Source organism: Camelus dromedarius, chromosome 23 (genome assembly GCF_036321535.1).
Source record: "Camelus dromedarius isolate mCamDro1 chromosome 23, mCamDro1.pat, whole genome shotgun sequence".
NCBI classification, from domain to species: domain Eukaryota; kingdom Metazoa; phylum Chordata; class Mammalia; order Artiodactyla; family Camelidae; genus Camelus; species Camelus dromedarius.
This window is the reverse complement of record NC_087458.1, coordinates 34,622,541-34,633,991: the sequence shown is the minus strand read 5'-3', so window position 1 is coordinate 34,633,991 and position 11,451 is coordinate 34,622,541. Positions and strand designations below refer to the sequence as shown.

The window sequence follows — 11,451 nt, the reverse complement described above, 5'->3', positions numbered from 1 at the left end:
CGATGTGTGGACTGAATGTTTGCATCCCCTCAAAATCCATATGTCAAAACCCCATCTCCCAGGGTGATGGTATTGGGAGGCTGGGCCTTTGGGTATTGATTACTAGGATAAAATAAGGTCATGAGAGTAGAGCCCTCATGAATGGGATTAGTGCCATTATAAAGGACCCCAGATTGCTTGCTTCTCTCTGGCCCATGAAGATAGTGGGAAGACAGCCATCTTCGAGACATGAAGGCTATCATCTCCCAGATGCATTGACCTCAGCCTCCAAAACTTAAGGAACATGCTGGTTGTTTAAGCCACCCGGCCCATGGTAATTTGTTACAGCATCCCAGACTGACGAAGACAGTGGAGAATGCCTCTGAGTTTTACACTGATTGCCTGGAGAATGCTGAAACCCAGGGAAGTGGGCAGCACAGACGTTTACTCATTTAATCCTGGCAACACGGTACGAGATAGAGTCTACATATTCCTCGCTATTTAAAAGGGAAGGAAAAAGAGGCACAAATAACAACAACAACAACAACAACAACAACAACAACAACAACAACAACAACAATAATTTTTCCAAGATTCACACAGAATACCCTGGAGGCAGAGTGAGAATTTATACTCAGGCAGGCTGACCCCAGAGCCCCTGCTCATAACTACTAAGTCAGATCACCTTGCTTATGTGGATCAATTTTTTTTCAAGTGTGATATGAGGGTACTGTGTCCAGTAACTTATAATTTCAAAATAACTCACTGTAAGGGAAACATTAGTCACAGGCATTGCAAACCACAGAAAGCTAGACATACAAAAATAACTCGTTAGGGCAAGATAACCAATAATGTTTTTAAATATTATACTTGCTGTACCTTTGCAATAAAATGTGTATTTATAGTTCTGTCTGGCTACAGAATAACTTCATAATCCTGAATGTGGATGGTGGCTCCCATGGTGGACAGCACGGGCCTAGAGAATTTAAGTGACTTGTCCAGCCTCGCCCAGGAAGCTAGTGGTGGGATCAGAGCTATAGGTTGGGACTTTTCCTTCCTATCCAACAAGTCCCTCATGGAGGCTTAGAAGCTTCTCCTTTGGTGCCAGCTGTCTATCCGTACTTATGACACCTTGTCAGGTGTCCCAGCCTGCTCCTGAACATAAGCCAGTAACAACATCTGCTCTTTTCTGGCCAGGTAATACATTCTAGCAACTTCCGTTGACTTCTTGGCATCAGTTTTTACCTGGAAGGGCAGTGGCTAGAGATGCAAATGTGTCCACATGACACGGTTTTCATAAACATAGCAGGAGTTGTCAAGAGAAGAAAACGTCAGGAAGACGAGTGGAAGCAGGTCATTTAATATACCAAATGGGTACTTTCAATGTATGTTTGTGTTTCCAAGTCCAGACTTGTTCTGCTCGTGCATTACAGGCCAATAAATCGGGAGACCAGGTTTTGGGGCAAGAATTAGTGACTTTAATTTGGAAACCCAGCTAAGAAGTTGGAAGTCTAATGCCCTGGAAAACCATTCCCCAAAGTCAGAATTCAGGCTCTTTTTATATTAAAAAGGGGAAGCAGGAATGCTTGGTTGTTGCAAACTTGGTTTATGAATTCTTTGTTGTTAGAGTCTTTTGTTCTTGAAGCTCTTCGCCTGGGTCAGATCCGTGTAAACCTTCAACAAACAAATGTTATTTTCTATTCTGTAACATGTTATCTTTATATGAATGGAAAAGTGTTAATATCATTCAAAGTCAGAGCCTTGAGAATAGGGTCTCCTGTATATTTCAGGTTCTAGGCAACATTGTTTTACAAAAGGTGCAGAACCAACAAGACTAAACCTAGTAAACAGGGCACAGGGTTAAACTCAAAAGAACAGATCTAACATGGAGTCAGATTTGTTCTTTCCTATTTCAGTAGTGGCATGGAGAAGGCACTTTGGGCAGCTTGTTGTAGGGTCCTGGAGGCTTTCTCTCTCAGCTTCTGGGCACCTCTATTGCAAACCCTTCATAGCTGTCTGGCCTGCTGGAAAACCAATCCGACTGTTTTGCCCGGAAGATGCGTTCTGTTTATAACTCATCTCTACTCCTTGGAAAACAACTCAAGAAAAACTCGGTTTTCCACCAGCGTTGGGCAGGGGTGAGGGATAGTGTGTCATTATTTTATAAAATAAAAATAAAAATTAAAATTAAAATAATAATAAAAATAATAAAAGAAGTATTAATACAGCACTGGGCACATAGGAGAGAGTCAATAAATATATCCTGGCTTAAATTAAAAGTGATGGCTCAGTGAGTCTATGGCTGCTCTATTTGCTGAGCTTGTTACTCCTTCGCTCCATTACAATTTTTTTAACTGAAAAAGAAATACACGCATATGGTTAAAAATATTCAAACAGAGCACAAAAATACACAAGTGAAAGAAGTTTTCCCTCACCCTCTGTTCTTTCAGCCCTCCCTGGAGATGCCACTGTTTATTATCCTTCGTGTGCTTTTCCAGATAGGCTATGCACATTCCCACCTATGTATGTAAATTCCTTTAAACTTTTACTTATTTTTAACTTAAAGGGTTTAAATCCTCAAGTGCCTTCTGCCCGGGTAATAGAAAACAAAACTGACTCCATACTAGATCTGTTCCTTTGACTTTAACCATACCTCTGTCTGCCATAGGCTTCATCTTGCTTGTGAAACAGTGTTGCCTAGAGCCTGAAATATACAGGAGAACCTATTCAGAAGGCTCTGACCTTTAAGGATATTTATCACTTTTCCATTCATATAAAGATAACAAGTTGCAGAAAAGAAAATAACGTTTGTTTTGCTGGAGGTTTACAGAGATTTGACTCAGGCAGATAGCTGCAAGAACAAAGGTTTCTAACAAAAAAGAATTCCTACACAAAGAAGTTTGCTACAACCAAGCACGTAGGAAAGGAGCCTGAATTCTGACTTGGGGAGATGGTTTTCCAGGACATTTGTTTGCCATCAAGGTCTACAGAAACTTGCTATTCCATGCCCCAACACCTGGTCTCTGAACTTATTGGCCTGTCCTGCACTGAGGAGAATGAATTTGGACTCGGTAACACTCCTGTCTACCTAGCAAGCTGGGCACTGGATCTGAGGACAGCTCTCCCACACCCAGGGAACTACTGTGAGCCCTTGATGGTTCCACTAGGGTGGGGTATGGTTTACTCAGGAGGGATGGGGACTATGCACCAACACTCAGGCAGTCTGCTTTGTCTGGGGCTCTGATCTTGTACCTCACGCTCCCCACCAGCCCAACACTTGGAACAGTGGAGCTAAGACAGAGATCTTGCCTGCCTGTTTCCCAGAGTGTAAGAGGGGAATATGTACTCTTCCCAAGGTAGTTCTGAGCGACAACACCTTCGAGTGCTTGGTTCCCAGAGCAACAGGAAACCCAGCTCCGCGTGGGGGCAACGGGTGTGATCCCGTAGGGGTTCTGCAGAGGCTTCGGCTGGAGGGCTGGGCCAGGGAGGGAAAATTTGAGCTGCGGGCCTTGAAGTGTTAGAGAAGGGTACAGAGGCAGGACTGACTTCTGTTTCAGGATGCCCCCAGAGGTAAACCTTTTTCTCTCCATCTCTGCTACTCCCCTCCCCTCTCCAGATCCCTCCCTTCTCTCTGCACTTCCTGTCCATCTGTCTCCCTCCACTTTTCCCCTCCTCCTCTCCTCCTCCCATCTTCTCCCTCCCTCACTTCCGCAGCTTCTCTCACAGAACCTAGAGGATCGCTGGCCCTCCTGCGCATGCGCAGTCAGTGCCAGGTGGACCGCGGGTTGGAAGCTCCAGCTCTGAGCCGGGGATCGGCCCCAAAGTCTTCTCAGCTTTGTCGCCCGGTAAGCCTTTAGCTCCTGCCCCGGGGCCGGGGCCTCCGGCTGTGGAAGTGCAAGGTGGGGGTTTCACGGGAAAGCTTCAGGTGGCTGCGGGAGGGCGGTCCATGTGTCACAGCCCGTGAGGGCACGAGTCAGCATGTGTTCAGCTTTATTGCTCGGGCCAGGCCCCTCTGCCCGCGACACCTGCCCGGCGCCCCGGCCACACCTGTCAAGGGCCAGGTGTGCACCTGCCACCTCTTGCCCCCGCCGGTCTCCCCTCAGTCTGCGGCTGGCGTCCCCTTCCCCTCTCCCGCCTGTGAGTCCTCTCCTCCCCGGCTTCCTCTCCTCAGCCGCCGGCCCATCCCAGTCCCTGGGTGGGCTGTGTCCTGGGACGGCGGGGTCTGCGGACCCGGACGGGGCAGCTGGGGCTGGGGCTGGCCTCTGAGCGGGGCTGCAGCCTGCGTCCCCAATCCCCCGCTTTCCCTGCCCCGTGACCCCTGGGCTGCCCTCCTCTCCCTTTCCCGCTCCCTCAGGACCAGCTCAGTGGTGTGGGCACTGCTCCCTGGGCTGACAGCCTCCGGCCATAAAGCCCAGCTTCTTCTGGTGAAGTCTGCAAAAGGGAGCGTCAGTGCTGAGGGAGCTTCTGTCACCTCCCTCAGTGTTTCTGCCCCAGGTAATTTCCTTGAACACTTTCAGGTGTCATGATGGCGGTGCTTGATGATGTCACGTGTTTTTATAGTGAGAGGGATTACAGTGTTGAAAGCAGGGCTTGGTTCAGTTAAAAATGAGCTGAAGGCATGAGTATGTGACATCCTCCAGGCTTCCCTCTCCCAGGGTGAAACATGTGACCGTCGATTTTAGAAAGATAGTTACAGTCCCTAACTAGCCCAGCCCAGCTTGTGTGTGTTAACAGGAACAGCACCACCAGAGGCGTTGGAGACCTAGGGACATTGCAGTCCTAAAGAGCTCCTGGCACAGTTTGGTTTGTTTTGGTTTTTTCTTTTTCTTAAATTGTGCAGCGGACTAGTTGCATAGAGGGGAAAATAATTGTCAAGAAATTATTTTTCATATAACAGCTTTATTGTGATATTGTTCACACACCTTGAAGTCCATCCATTTAAATGGTACAATTCAGCAGCTTTTAGCATATTCACAGTGCTGCAACCATTATTATTCCAGAACGTTTTCGTCACTTCAGAAAGAACAGTGGAAATCAATGACCTATCCACCCTTACCCAGTGGTGGTTCTAAAGAAGTTTCTTGGTTGTTCCTGACCATAAATTAACTTGCTACATTCCATGAAATATCTGGTAGGAATTCTAATCAGAATTGCATTAAATATGTCTATCAAAACAGGAAGAATTAATGTCTTTATGGCATAAACTTCTAACCATGAATATATCTGAGACCCTATCTTTTCATCTGTCCAGAGCCTGGCCCATGGGAAGTCCTCACTAATTTTTGGGCTTGTGAATGATGAGATTCTATACATCATTAGTTGCTACTGTTGCCTTTCACAGGAGAGAAAAGTAACCTCAGTGAAGCCAAGTGACCCTCTGATGGTCATAAAGGGTGACAGTCAGTGCTGGAGTGATACAGTGGACTTGCTGCTTGCAGCCAGAATTCTCCACCACTTACAGCTACGGGGATTACAGTGTTCTTTTATTTTTTTAAAGACTTGCTTTTATTTTTCTAATTATTTTTTATTGAAGTGTAGTTAACTTACAATGTTAGTTTCAGTTGTACAGCAGAGATTCAGTTATAAACATATGCATATGTATATAAATACGTTTTAGATTGTTTTTAGTACAACTCATTACAAGAACTTGAATATAGTTCCCTGTGCTATATAGCAGGTCCTTGTCATTTATTTTATATTTATTAATGTGTATCTGTTAATCCCCCTTTTCCTGCCTGCTAACCACAGTTTGTTTCTATGCCATTGAGTCCATTTCTAGCAGCACCATTTTTCCTAGTTAATATATGCTGCTTGGCTGCTTTCAGTTTCAGTAATTCCATCTTATCTGTGGGCGTTTTTCTTCTGGTGGACCTGTTTGTGGTTTACACACGTGGTAATAGAGATCTGTATTTCGGAGAACTCCAGGCCTCGTGTAGTCCTTGGTAGAGAGTGCCCACTGAGCTGATGCTTGAACTGGGAAAAAAGCATAGTAAATGTTGGAATTTCCACTATGGTTGAGACTTCCAGGTTTCTATAACCTCTCTAGCCAACCTTAATGTTGGCTGCACCCATACTGGGTAATTTGGTGGAACTCCATGGTATGGTGACGTAGAGACAGGGCTTTGTATGCTTCTTCTCTTTCCTTTTTCTAACACTCATTCTCCTGGGCCTCCCAGATCCTCCCCCAGCAGTGCCCAGGGCTGGCTTGGTGCTGCACTCAGGCAATATTTGTTAATAAGGCCCTTTCCTCATCTCTTCTGAGCCTCCGTTTCCTTCTCTGCACAATGAGGGCTTAGACTAGATAAGTGATTTTCAGTTTCTTTTAAAGCCATGTTTCCTTTGAGAAACAGAAAATGCAAATCTCTCCTCCCATTCCAACCCTTTAGATTTTGATATGTCCTCCAAGGAGTGACATAGCTCTTTGTGGAAAACTGATGTGATTGTGATTCCAGGTGGCACAGAGAAGACTCTTCAGAGATTTATTGCAGGGAAAGGGCAGGAAAGGGGCAATATGTCACACTTTCTAGTGTGAGAAATGGAGCATGGGATTGGGTTTAAATACGGTGTCTGATGTGGCCTTTCTCTAATCTTGCACAATGTGATAAACCTCTCTCCCTCAGTTTCTTCATGTATGAAGTTGGGGTGATAGTATTTTAGGGTTTTTGTGAAACATTATACACATAATCCATTTGTGTCTCGGTAGAAACAAGAGCTGCTTGGGAGTCAGTGATTTCTTTAAAGAAATAAATCTTGTCCATAGCACTCTGTCTGTGTGTATTTTGAAGTTCCTGAGGGTGAGTGTTGAAACTAAAGTCCATCGTGGGACAGGTGGCCCATGGTCTTCTGTGACCCAGATTGCCCCCTCCTCCCCAGTCCTCTTCCTCTCAGTCCGGGATGAAGTTCCCTAGTAGATTTATACAGAGTTCTTTTGGAAATGGCTTTTCATTTTATTGTTTCACCAAGAAGGACTGCCATCATGATCTCTGTGGTCAGGTTTTGCTGACCTGAAGGCTATGCAATTGGGGGTTTCTATTTAATAAAAAGAAAAAAAATTACAAATACAAACTTAGACCTAGGGTGGTGACAGGGGCTCTTGGAAGTGGGGGCCATTAGCTTTGTTAGCTTCAGGTGCAGTGTCCTCTGGCCACGAGGACCCATCCTCGTGCTCTGAATTTGGAGGGACCAGTGGGTTCAGTGGGAAATTTAACTGAGTGTATCTCATGGTCTAGGGATTGTCCTATTTGTGCTGTGTGTTCCTTATTTGAGACAGTGATCTCATTTAACCTCAATAGTCTCTTTAAAAATTAGACTTTTAATTTTGTGATGTAACTTAGATTCCCATGTAGTTGTAAGAGATAATATGGAGAGGGCCTATGGACAATTTGCCCAATTTTCCTTTTCGGTTCAATCTTGCAAAATTCAGGTACAATTCATTACTGACTCACTAACCCTTTGAGGTTTGTGTCATTGCCCTCATTTCTATTCATGATTGACCTGGGTCTTAGAGAAGCACACAGGCCTGCCCAGGTCACCCACATGTTTAGTGTAGAGTCGGGTGAACGTGGGCTTGGGATTTCCAGGCAGTACCATTATGATGGTCTGTGGCAGGAAGCAGCATTCACTTTGCTTGTTTATTCATTCATTCAACAAACATTTATTGAGTAACATCTGTGTGTCAGATGCTTTAATACGGTTATCAGATTCTTCAGCAGTACTGAAAATCAGGTAATGTTTTCTGTTTTTTAATCAGAGTAAATTAGCTCTGAGAGGTTATAACCCCCCAAAAGGTAATATAGCTGATAAAGGAGGGATAGTAAATTTGTACACTCCCCCCTTTTTATGCAGGTTGTAACCTAGGCATTTAACATTTGCAAACTTCCATAATCCAGATAATTTCTTGTAAGGCAAGGATTTCTTTTTTTAATTGAAGTATAGTCAAGTTTACAATGTTGCGTCAATTGCAAGCTGTTTTTTGAATTTTGAATTAAATAATATTTTTTGAGGAGGGTAATTAGGTTTTTTTATTTGTTTCATTTTTTAAAATGAGGTACTGGGGATTAAACACAGGACCTCATACTTGATAAGCACGTGCTCTACCACTGAACTGTACCCTCCTCCCCAAGGCAAGTTTTCTTATCCATTATTCTGCAGCTTAGGAGTTCAAATAAATTGGAGTTGAAATCCAGATGTTTTGACCCCACTGTGGTTCTTTTCTTTATATTCTGCTTAAAGGGGTGTGGAAAGCAGTTCCTTTGTTCATTTCTTTATTCAGCAGTTTTAAGCACTGTCTTTGCATCAGGGTTTGGCTAGGTGCTTGGAACAGAAAACAAGAAATGACCCTGCTCTGCAGGGGCAGGAAGCCTAGACCAAAAGCTGGGTAATGTGATCCGACCTACAGTAGCCATGTGCAGACACTGAGGACAAACTGTACCCCCGTCTTTGCTTGGGCTTCCCTTGCCTTCTGGCTGGTACACACCAGGTCACCACAACCCAGAGGGGCCCACAGCCCACAGCAGAGTAAGTATATCGATCTCCTCTCCCCTCTCGGCAGGGGCTGCAACATGAGCATCCCTGACTATGTGCAGTGCGCTGAGAACGACCAGATTCTCCCCGTGGTGATCCAAGCCATTGGGATCATCTCAGAGGAGAATATCTTTTGCATCTATAAGCGAATCTCCTTGGTGAGCCAGATCAGCCCCTGCGGCTCCCATTGGGCACTCTGTATCCACTACATGCACCACTATGCACCCGAGAATGGGTGGGGAATCTTCCAGGCCCACAGCAAGGTAGTGGGCCTTGTCACCATTGCCGACTGCCTCTCGGCCAAGGCCTTCGAGAAGCTCCATGTGCAGAGGAGCTGTATGGCACCACGCTTAATGACTCTCAGCTCTTTGTCTTTGTGCTGCATGGGGAGGTAGCCGAGCAGAAGCGCACCGACGTGGCCTTCAATCTACGAGGACTGCAGGCTGGTGGAGAAGAGGATCGAGGACTTCACTGTGTCACTCTTCATCATGCTCAAGTCCAAGTGGCTGGATAGGGTCCCCAACAAGTCTGGGGATAAGATCCCCCTCCTCTGCACCTTGTTTGAGAAGGAGGACTTCATGGGATTGGACACAGACAGCAGATAAGTCTACCTGGAGGACCGGCTGCCCTCGCTGTGTGCCAGATTGCTTCCCTATATCCAGGAAGGGATCATCAAGGAAGAGGGCTGTCTTGTAGCCAAGAGTGGATGGAGGTGCAGCCCGCTGGTTTACAGACGTTTAAAAGTGAATCTGCCTTTGTTTCAGAGAGATCCTTTTAGGGATATTGTGGACACTTACTCCAGCTTTTCAGCCAAGACCCCTGGTGGGACCCCTGGAGTTGCTGTCCAATAGAGTAGCCACAGCCTCTGATGCTAGGAGCACTGGGGAGGAGGCTGGTCTGAGCTGACATGTGCTGTAGGTCAAATGTACATCAGATGCTGAGACATCTAATAAAAGGAATGTAATCTACCTTGCTACTTTCTATATTGATTACATGTCAAATTGATAGTATTTTACATACAGTAGAATAAGTAAGATCTGTTCTTAAAATCACTTTCTAGCATTTGTTTTTTGTTTGTTTCTTTGTTTACTTTTTAAATGTGGCAACTGGGAAACTTTCTTTACATGGATCTCATTTCATTTCTGTTGGGAAGCCTGTCCTGGGACAGTCTCATCCCTTTGCTTAGATAAGAGATGCTGAATCCCGAGATGCAGAACGAGGCTCTGGTTGAGCTGGGGGTGGAGCCGGTGTCTCCTGACTCCCAGGCCCAGCACCTGCACGGCTCAGGCCCTCTCTTCATGCCAGACAGCCACCATGCCAGGTTAGGTCATCAGAAACACTGCCAGGGACTTCCGAATGAACTCCTTACGCAGGAAAAGGCGTGTCACGAAGTATGGGACAGAGCAGGGAAAGGTTCATCCTCACTTTGTCCCTGTGATAAGGTCAAAGGCCTCACTTTGCCTCGAAATTGCAGACGAGCTCTTCTGGGCTGCCTACCCCACTCCCCACTTTCTGCTCTGTTTCCCCGTGTGTCCATTGTGCCGTCCCTCAGGCAGAAGAGGTTGAGATGCCTTTGCCGAGAGGTGGTCCCCCTTTGCTGGGGAGAGTGAGGGAAGTTGTGTACCCCCGGCCTACGGCCTCGGGCATTGAGTCTGGAGAGTGCTCATGGCGGTCTCACAGGTGACGGTCAGAGAACCTAGCACGTGCAGCTGGGGCCGCTGTGGAGGCGGTGCTCTGTGATTCTTGAACTTACACAAGATCAGATCCTACTTTCTGGTTGTTGGTCAGTTGGAGGAGAAGGTGCCAGAGAATTGAAAAAAAGAAAGTCCAGACCAGCCCTGTGAGTGAGAGGCACAGGGGACCCGAGTCCCACCTGCGTGTGGATACCTGGCAAACTCTGCATGAATTTTCAGTTCCTCCCCGGATATTCCTCTATGGCTTAAGGAAGGGGCAAGGCACGTCGTGGCAATGATCTGTACTTGTCCTCACAGGGTCCTGCCATCTACATGTCCGCACTCCCCTTCTGCTCCTTGGAGATGAGGTGGCAGGTTTAGGAGACTGGGCACTGCTGAAGGCACAGCTGCCACCACCGGGGTTCTCCCAGACTGGCTCCGTTCATCTCACCTGTCACCTCCTGCTGAGCCCCCAGGCGTTAGTCCCGGTAGGTGCATCGGTACAACGTAAGCAGGGACCAACTTCTCTCCCTGGACAGACTGCTGCGTGAGCAGTGGAAGCCTGGAGCCATGCCCCAGCCCCGTGGCCAGTGCTTCCTCTTTTGTCATAGGAGGCACTGGTGACAGTTTTGCTCAGCAACTGCTTGGCTCTGAGTCTGTAGACCCACCAGAGAATGCCAGCTTGTTTTTGCCTTTTCAAGTCTGTCCTTGGGATTTGGAAGAGTAGCTTTATGTGTGCTTAGCCCATAGCGGTTGACACTGTCACCATTGTTTACCCAGAATCTCGTGTACCAGGCATGGTTCTCGGCATCAAAATACAGCAGCGCATTAAACCTCCCTCCTGGTGGGTCTGTCTGTTTTGGTACAAAAAGCACCCAGCCAGCATTTGAATGTCAGTGAGATAATGCGGCCAGTGAGCTCGGGTCAAGCAAGTTCTTCTCCAGTCACTTTTACTCCATTGTTCCTTTTACTATTACACAGTCATTAATTTATAAAACAATGCTTTGGTGCAGGAGCAGAAACTAATTCTCTCCTGCTATTCTTGGTGGAAGTAAGTAAAACTGTTCAGCCTGAAATGCGACCACATTTTGTAGCTCAAAAGCTATCTAGACGCATGTAGGTGGGGTTTTGGTTTGGGGCTCTGACCATGTTGGTGTCCCCCGGCAGCGCCGCTCCACACAGGCCCCTGCCTTCCCTGGAGCAGGAGGTGAGGGAGGGTCTCACCGTCCCCACATCCCTGTCCTCATCACACTCACGTAAGTTCTTGTACAGGCTG

General features: G+C 46.6%; 1 pseudogene; it reads left to right on the top strand.

The window, feature by feature from the left end:
• Window positions 1–8,411: 8,411 nt before the first annotated feature.
• On the top strand, window positions 8,412–9,107 carry LOC135318952 (trafficking protein particle complex subunit 9-like; annotated as a pseudogene).
• The last annotated feature ends 2,344 nt before the right edge of the window (window positions 9,108–11,451 follow it).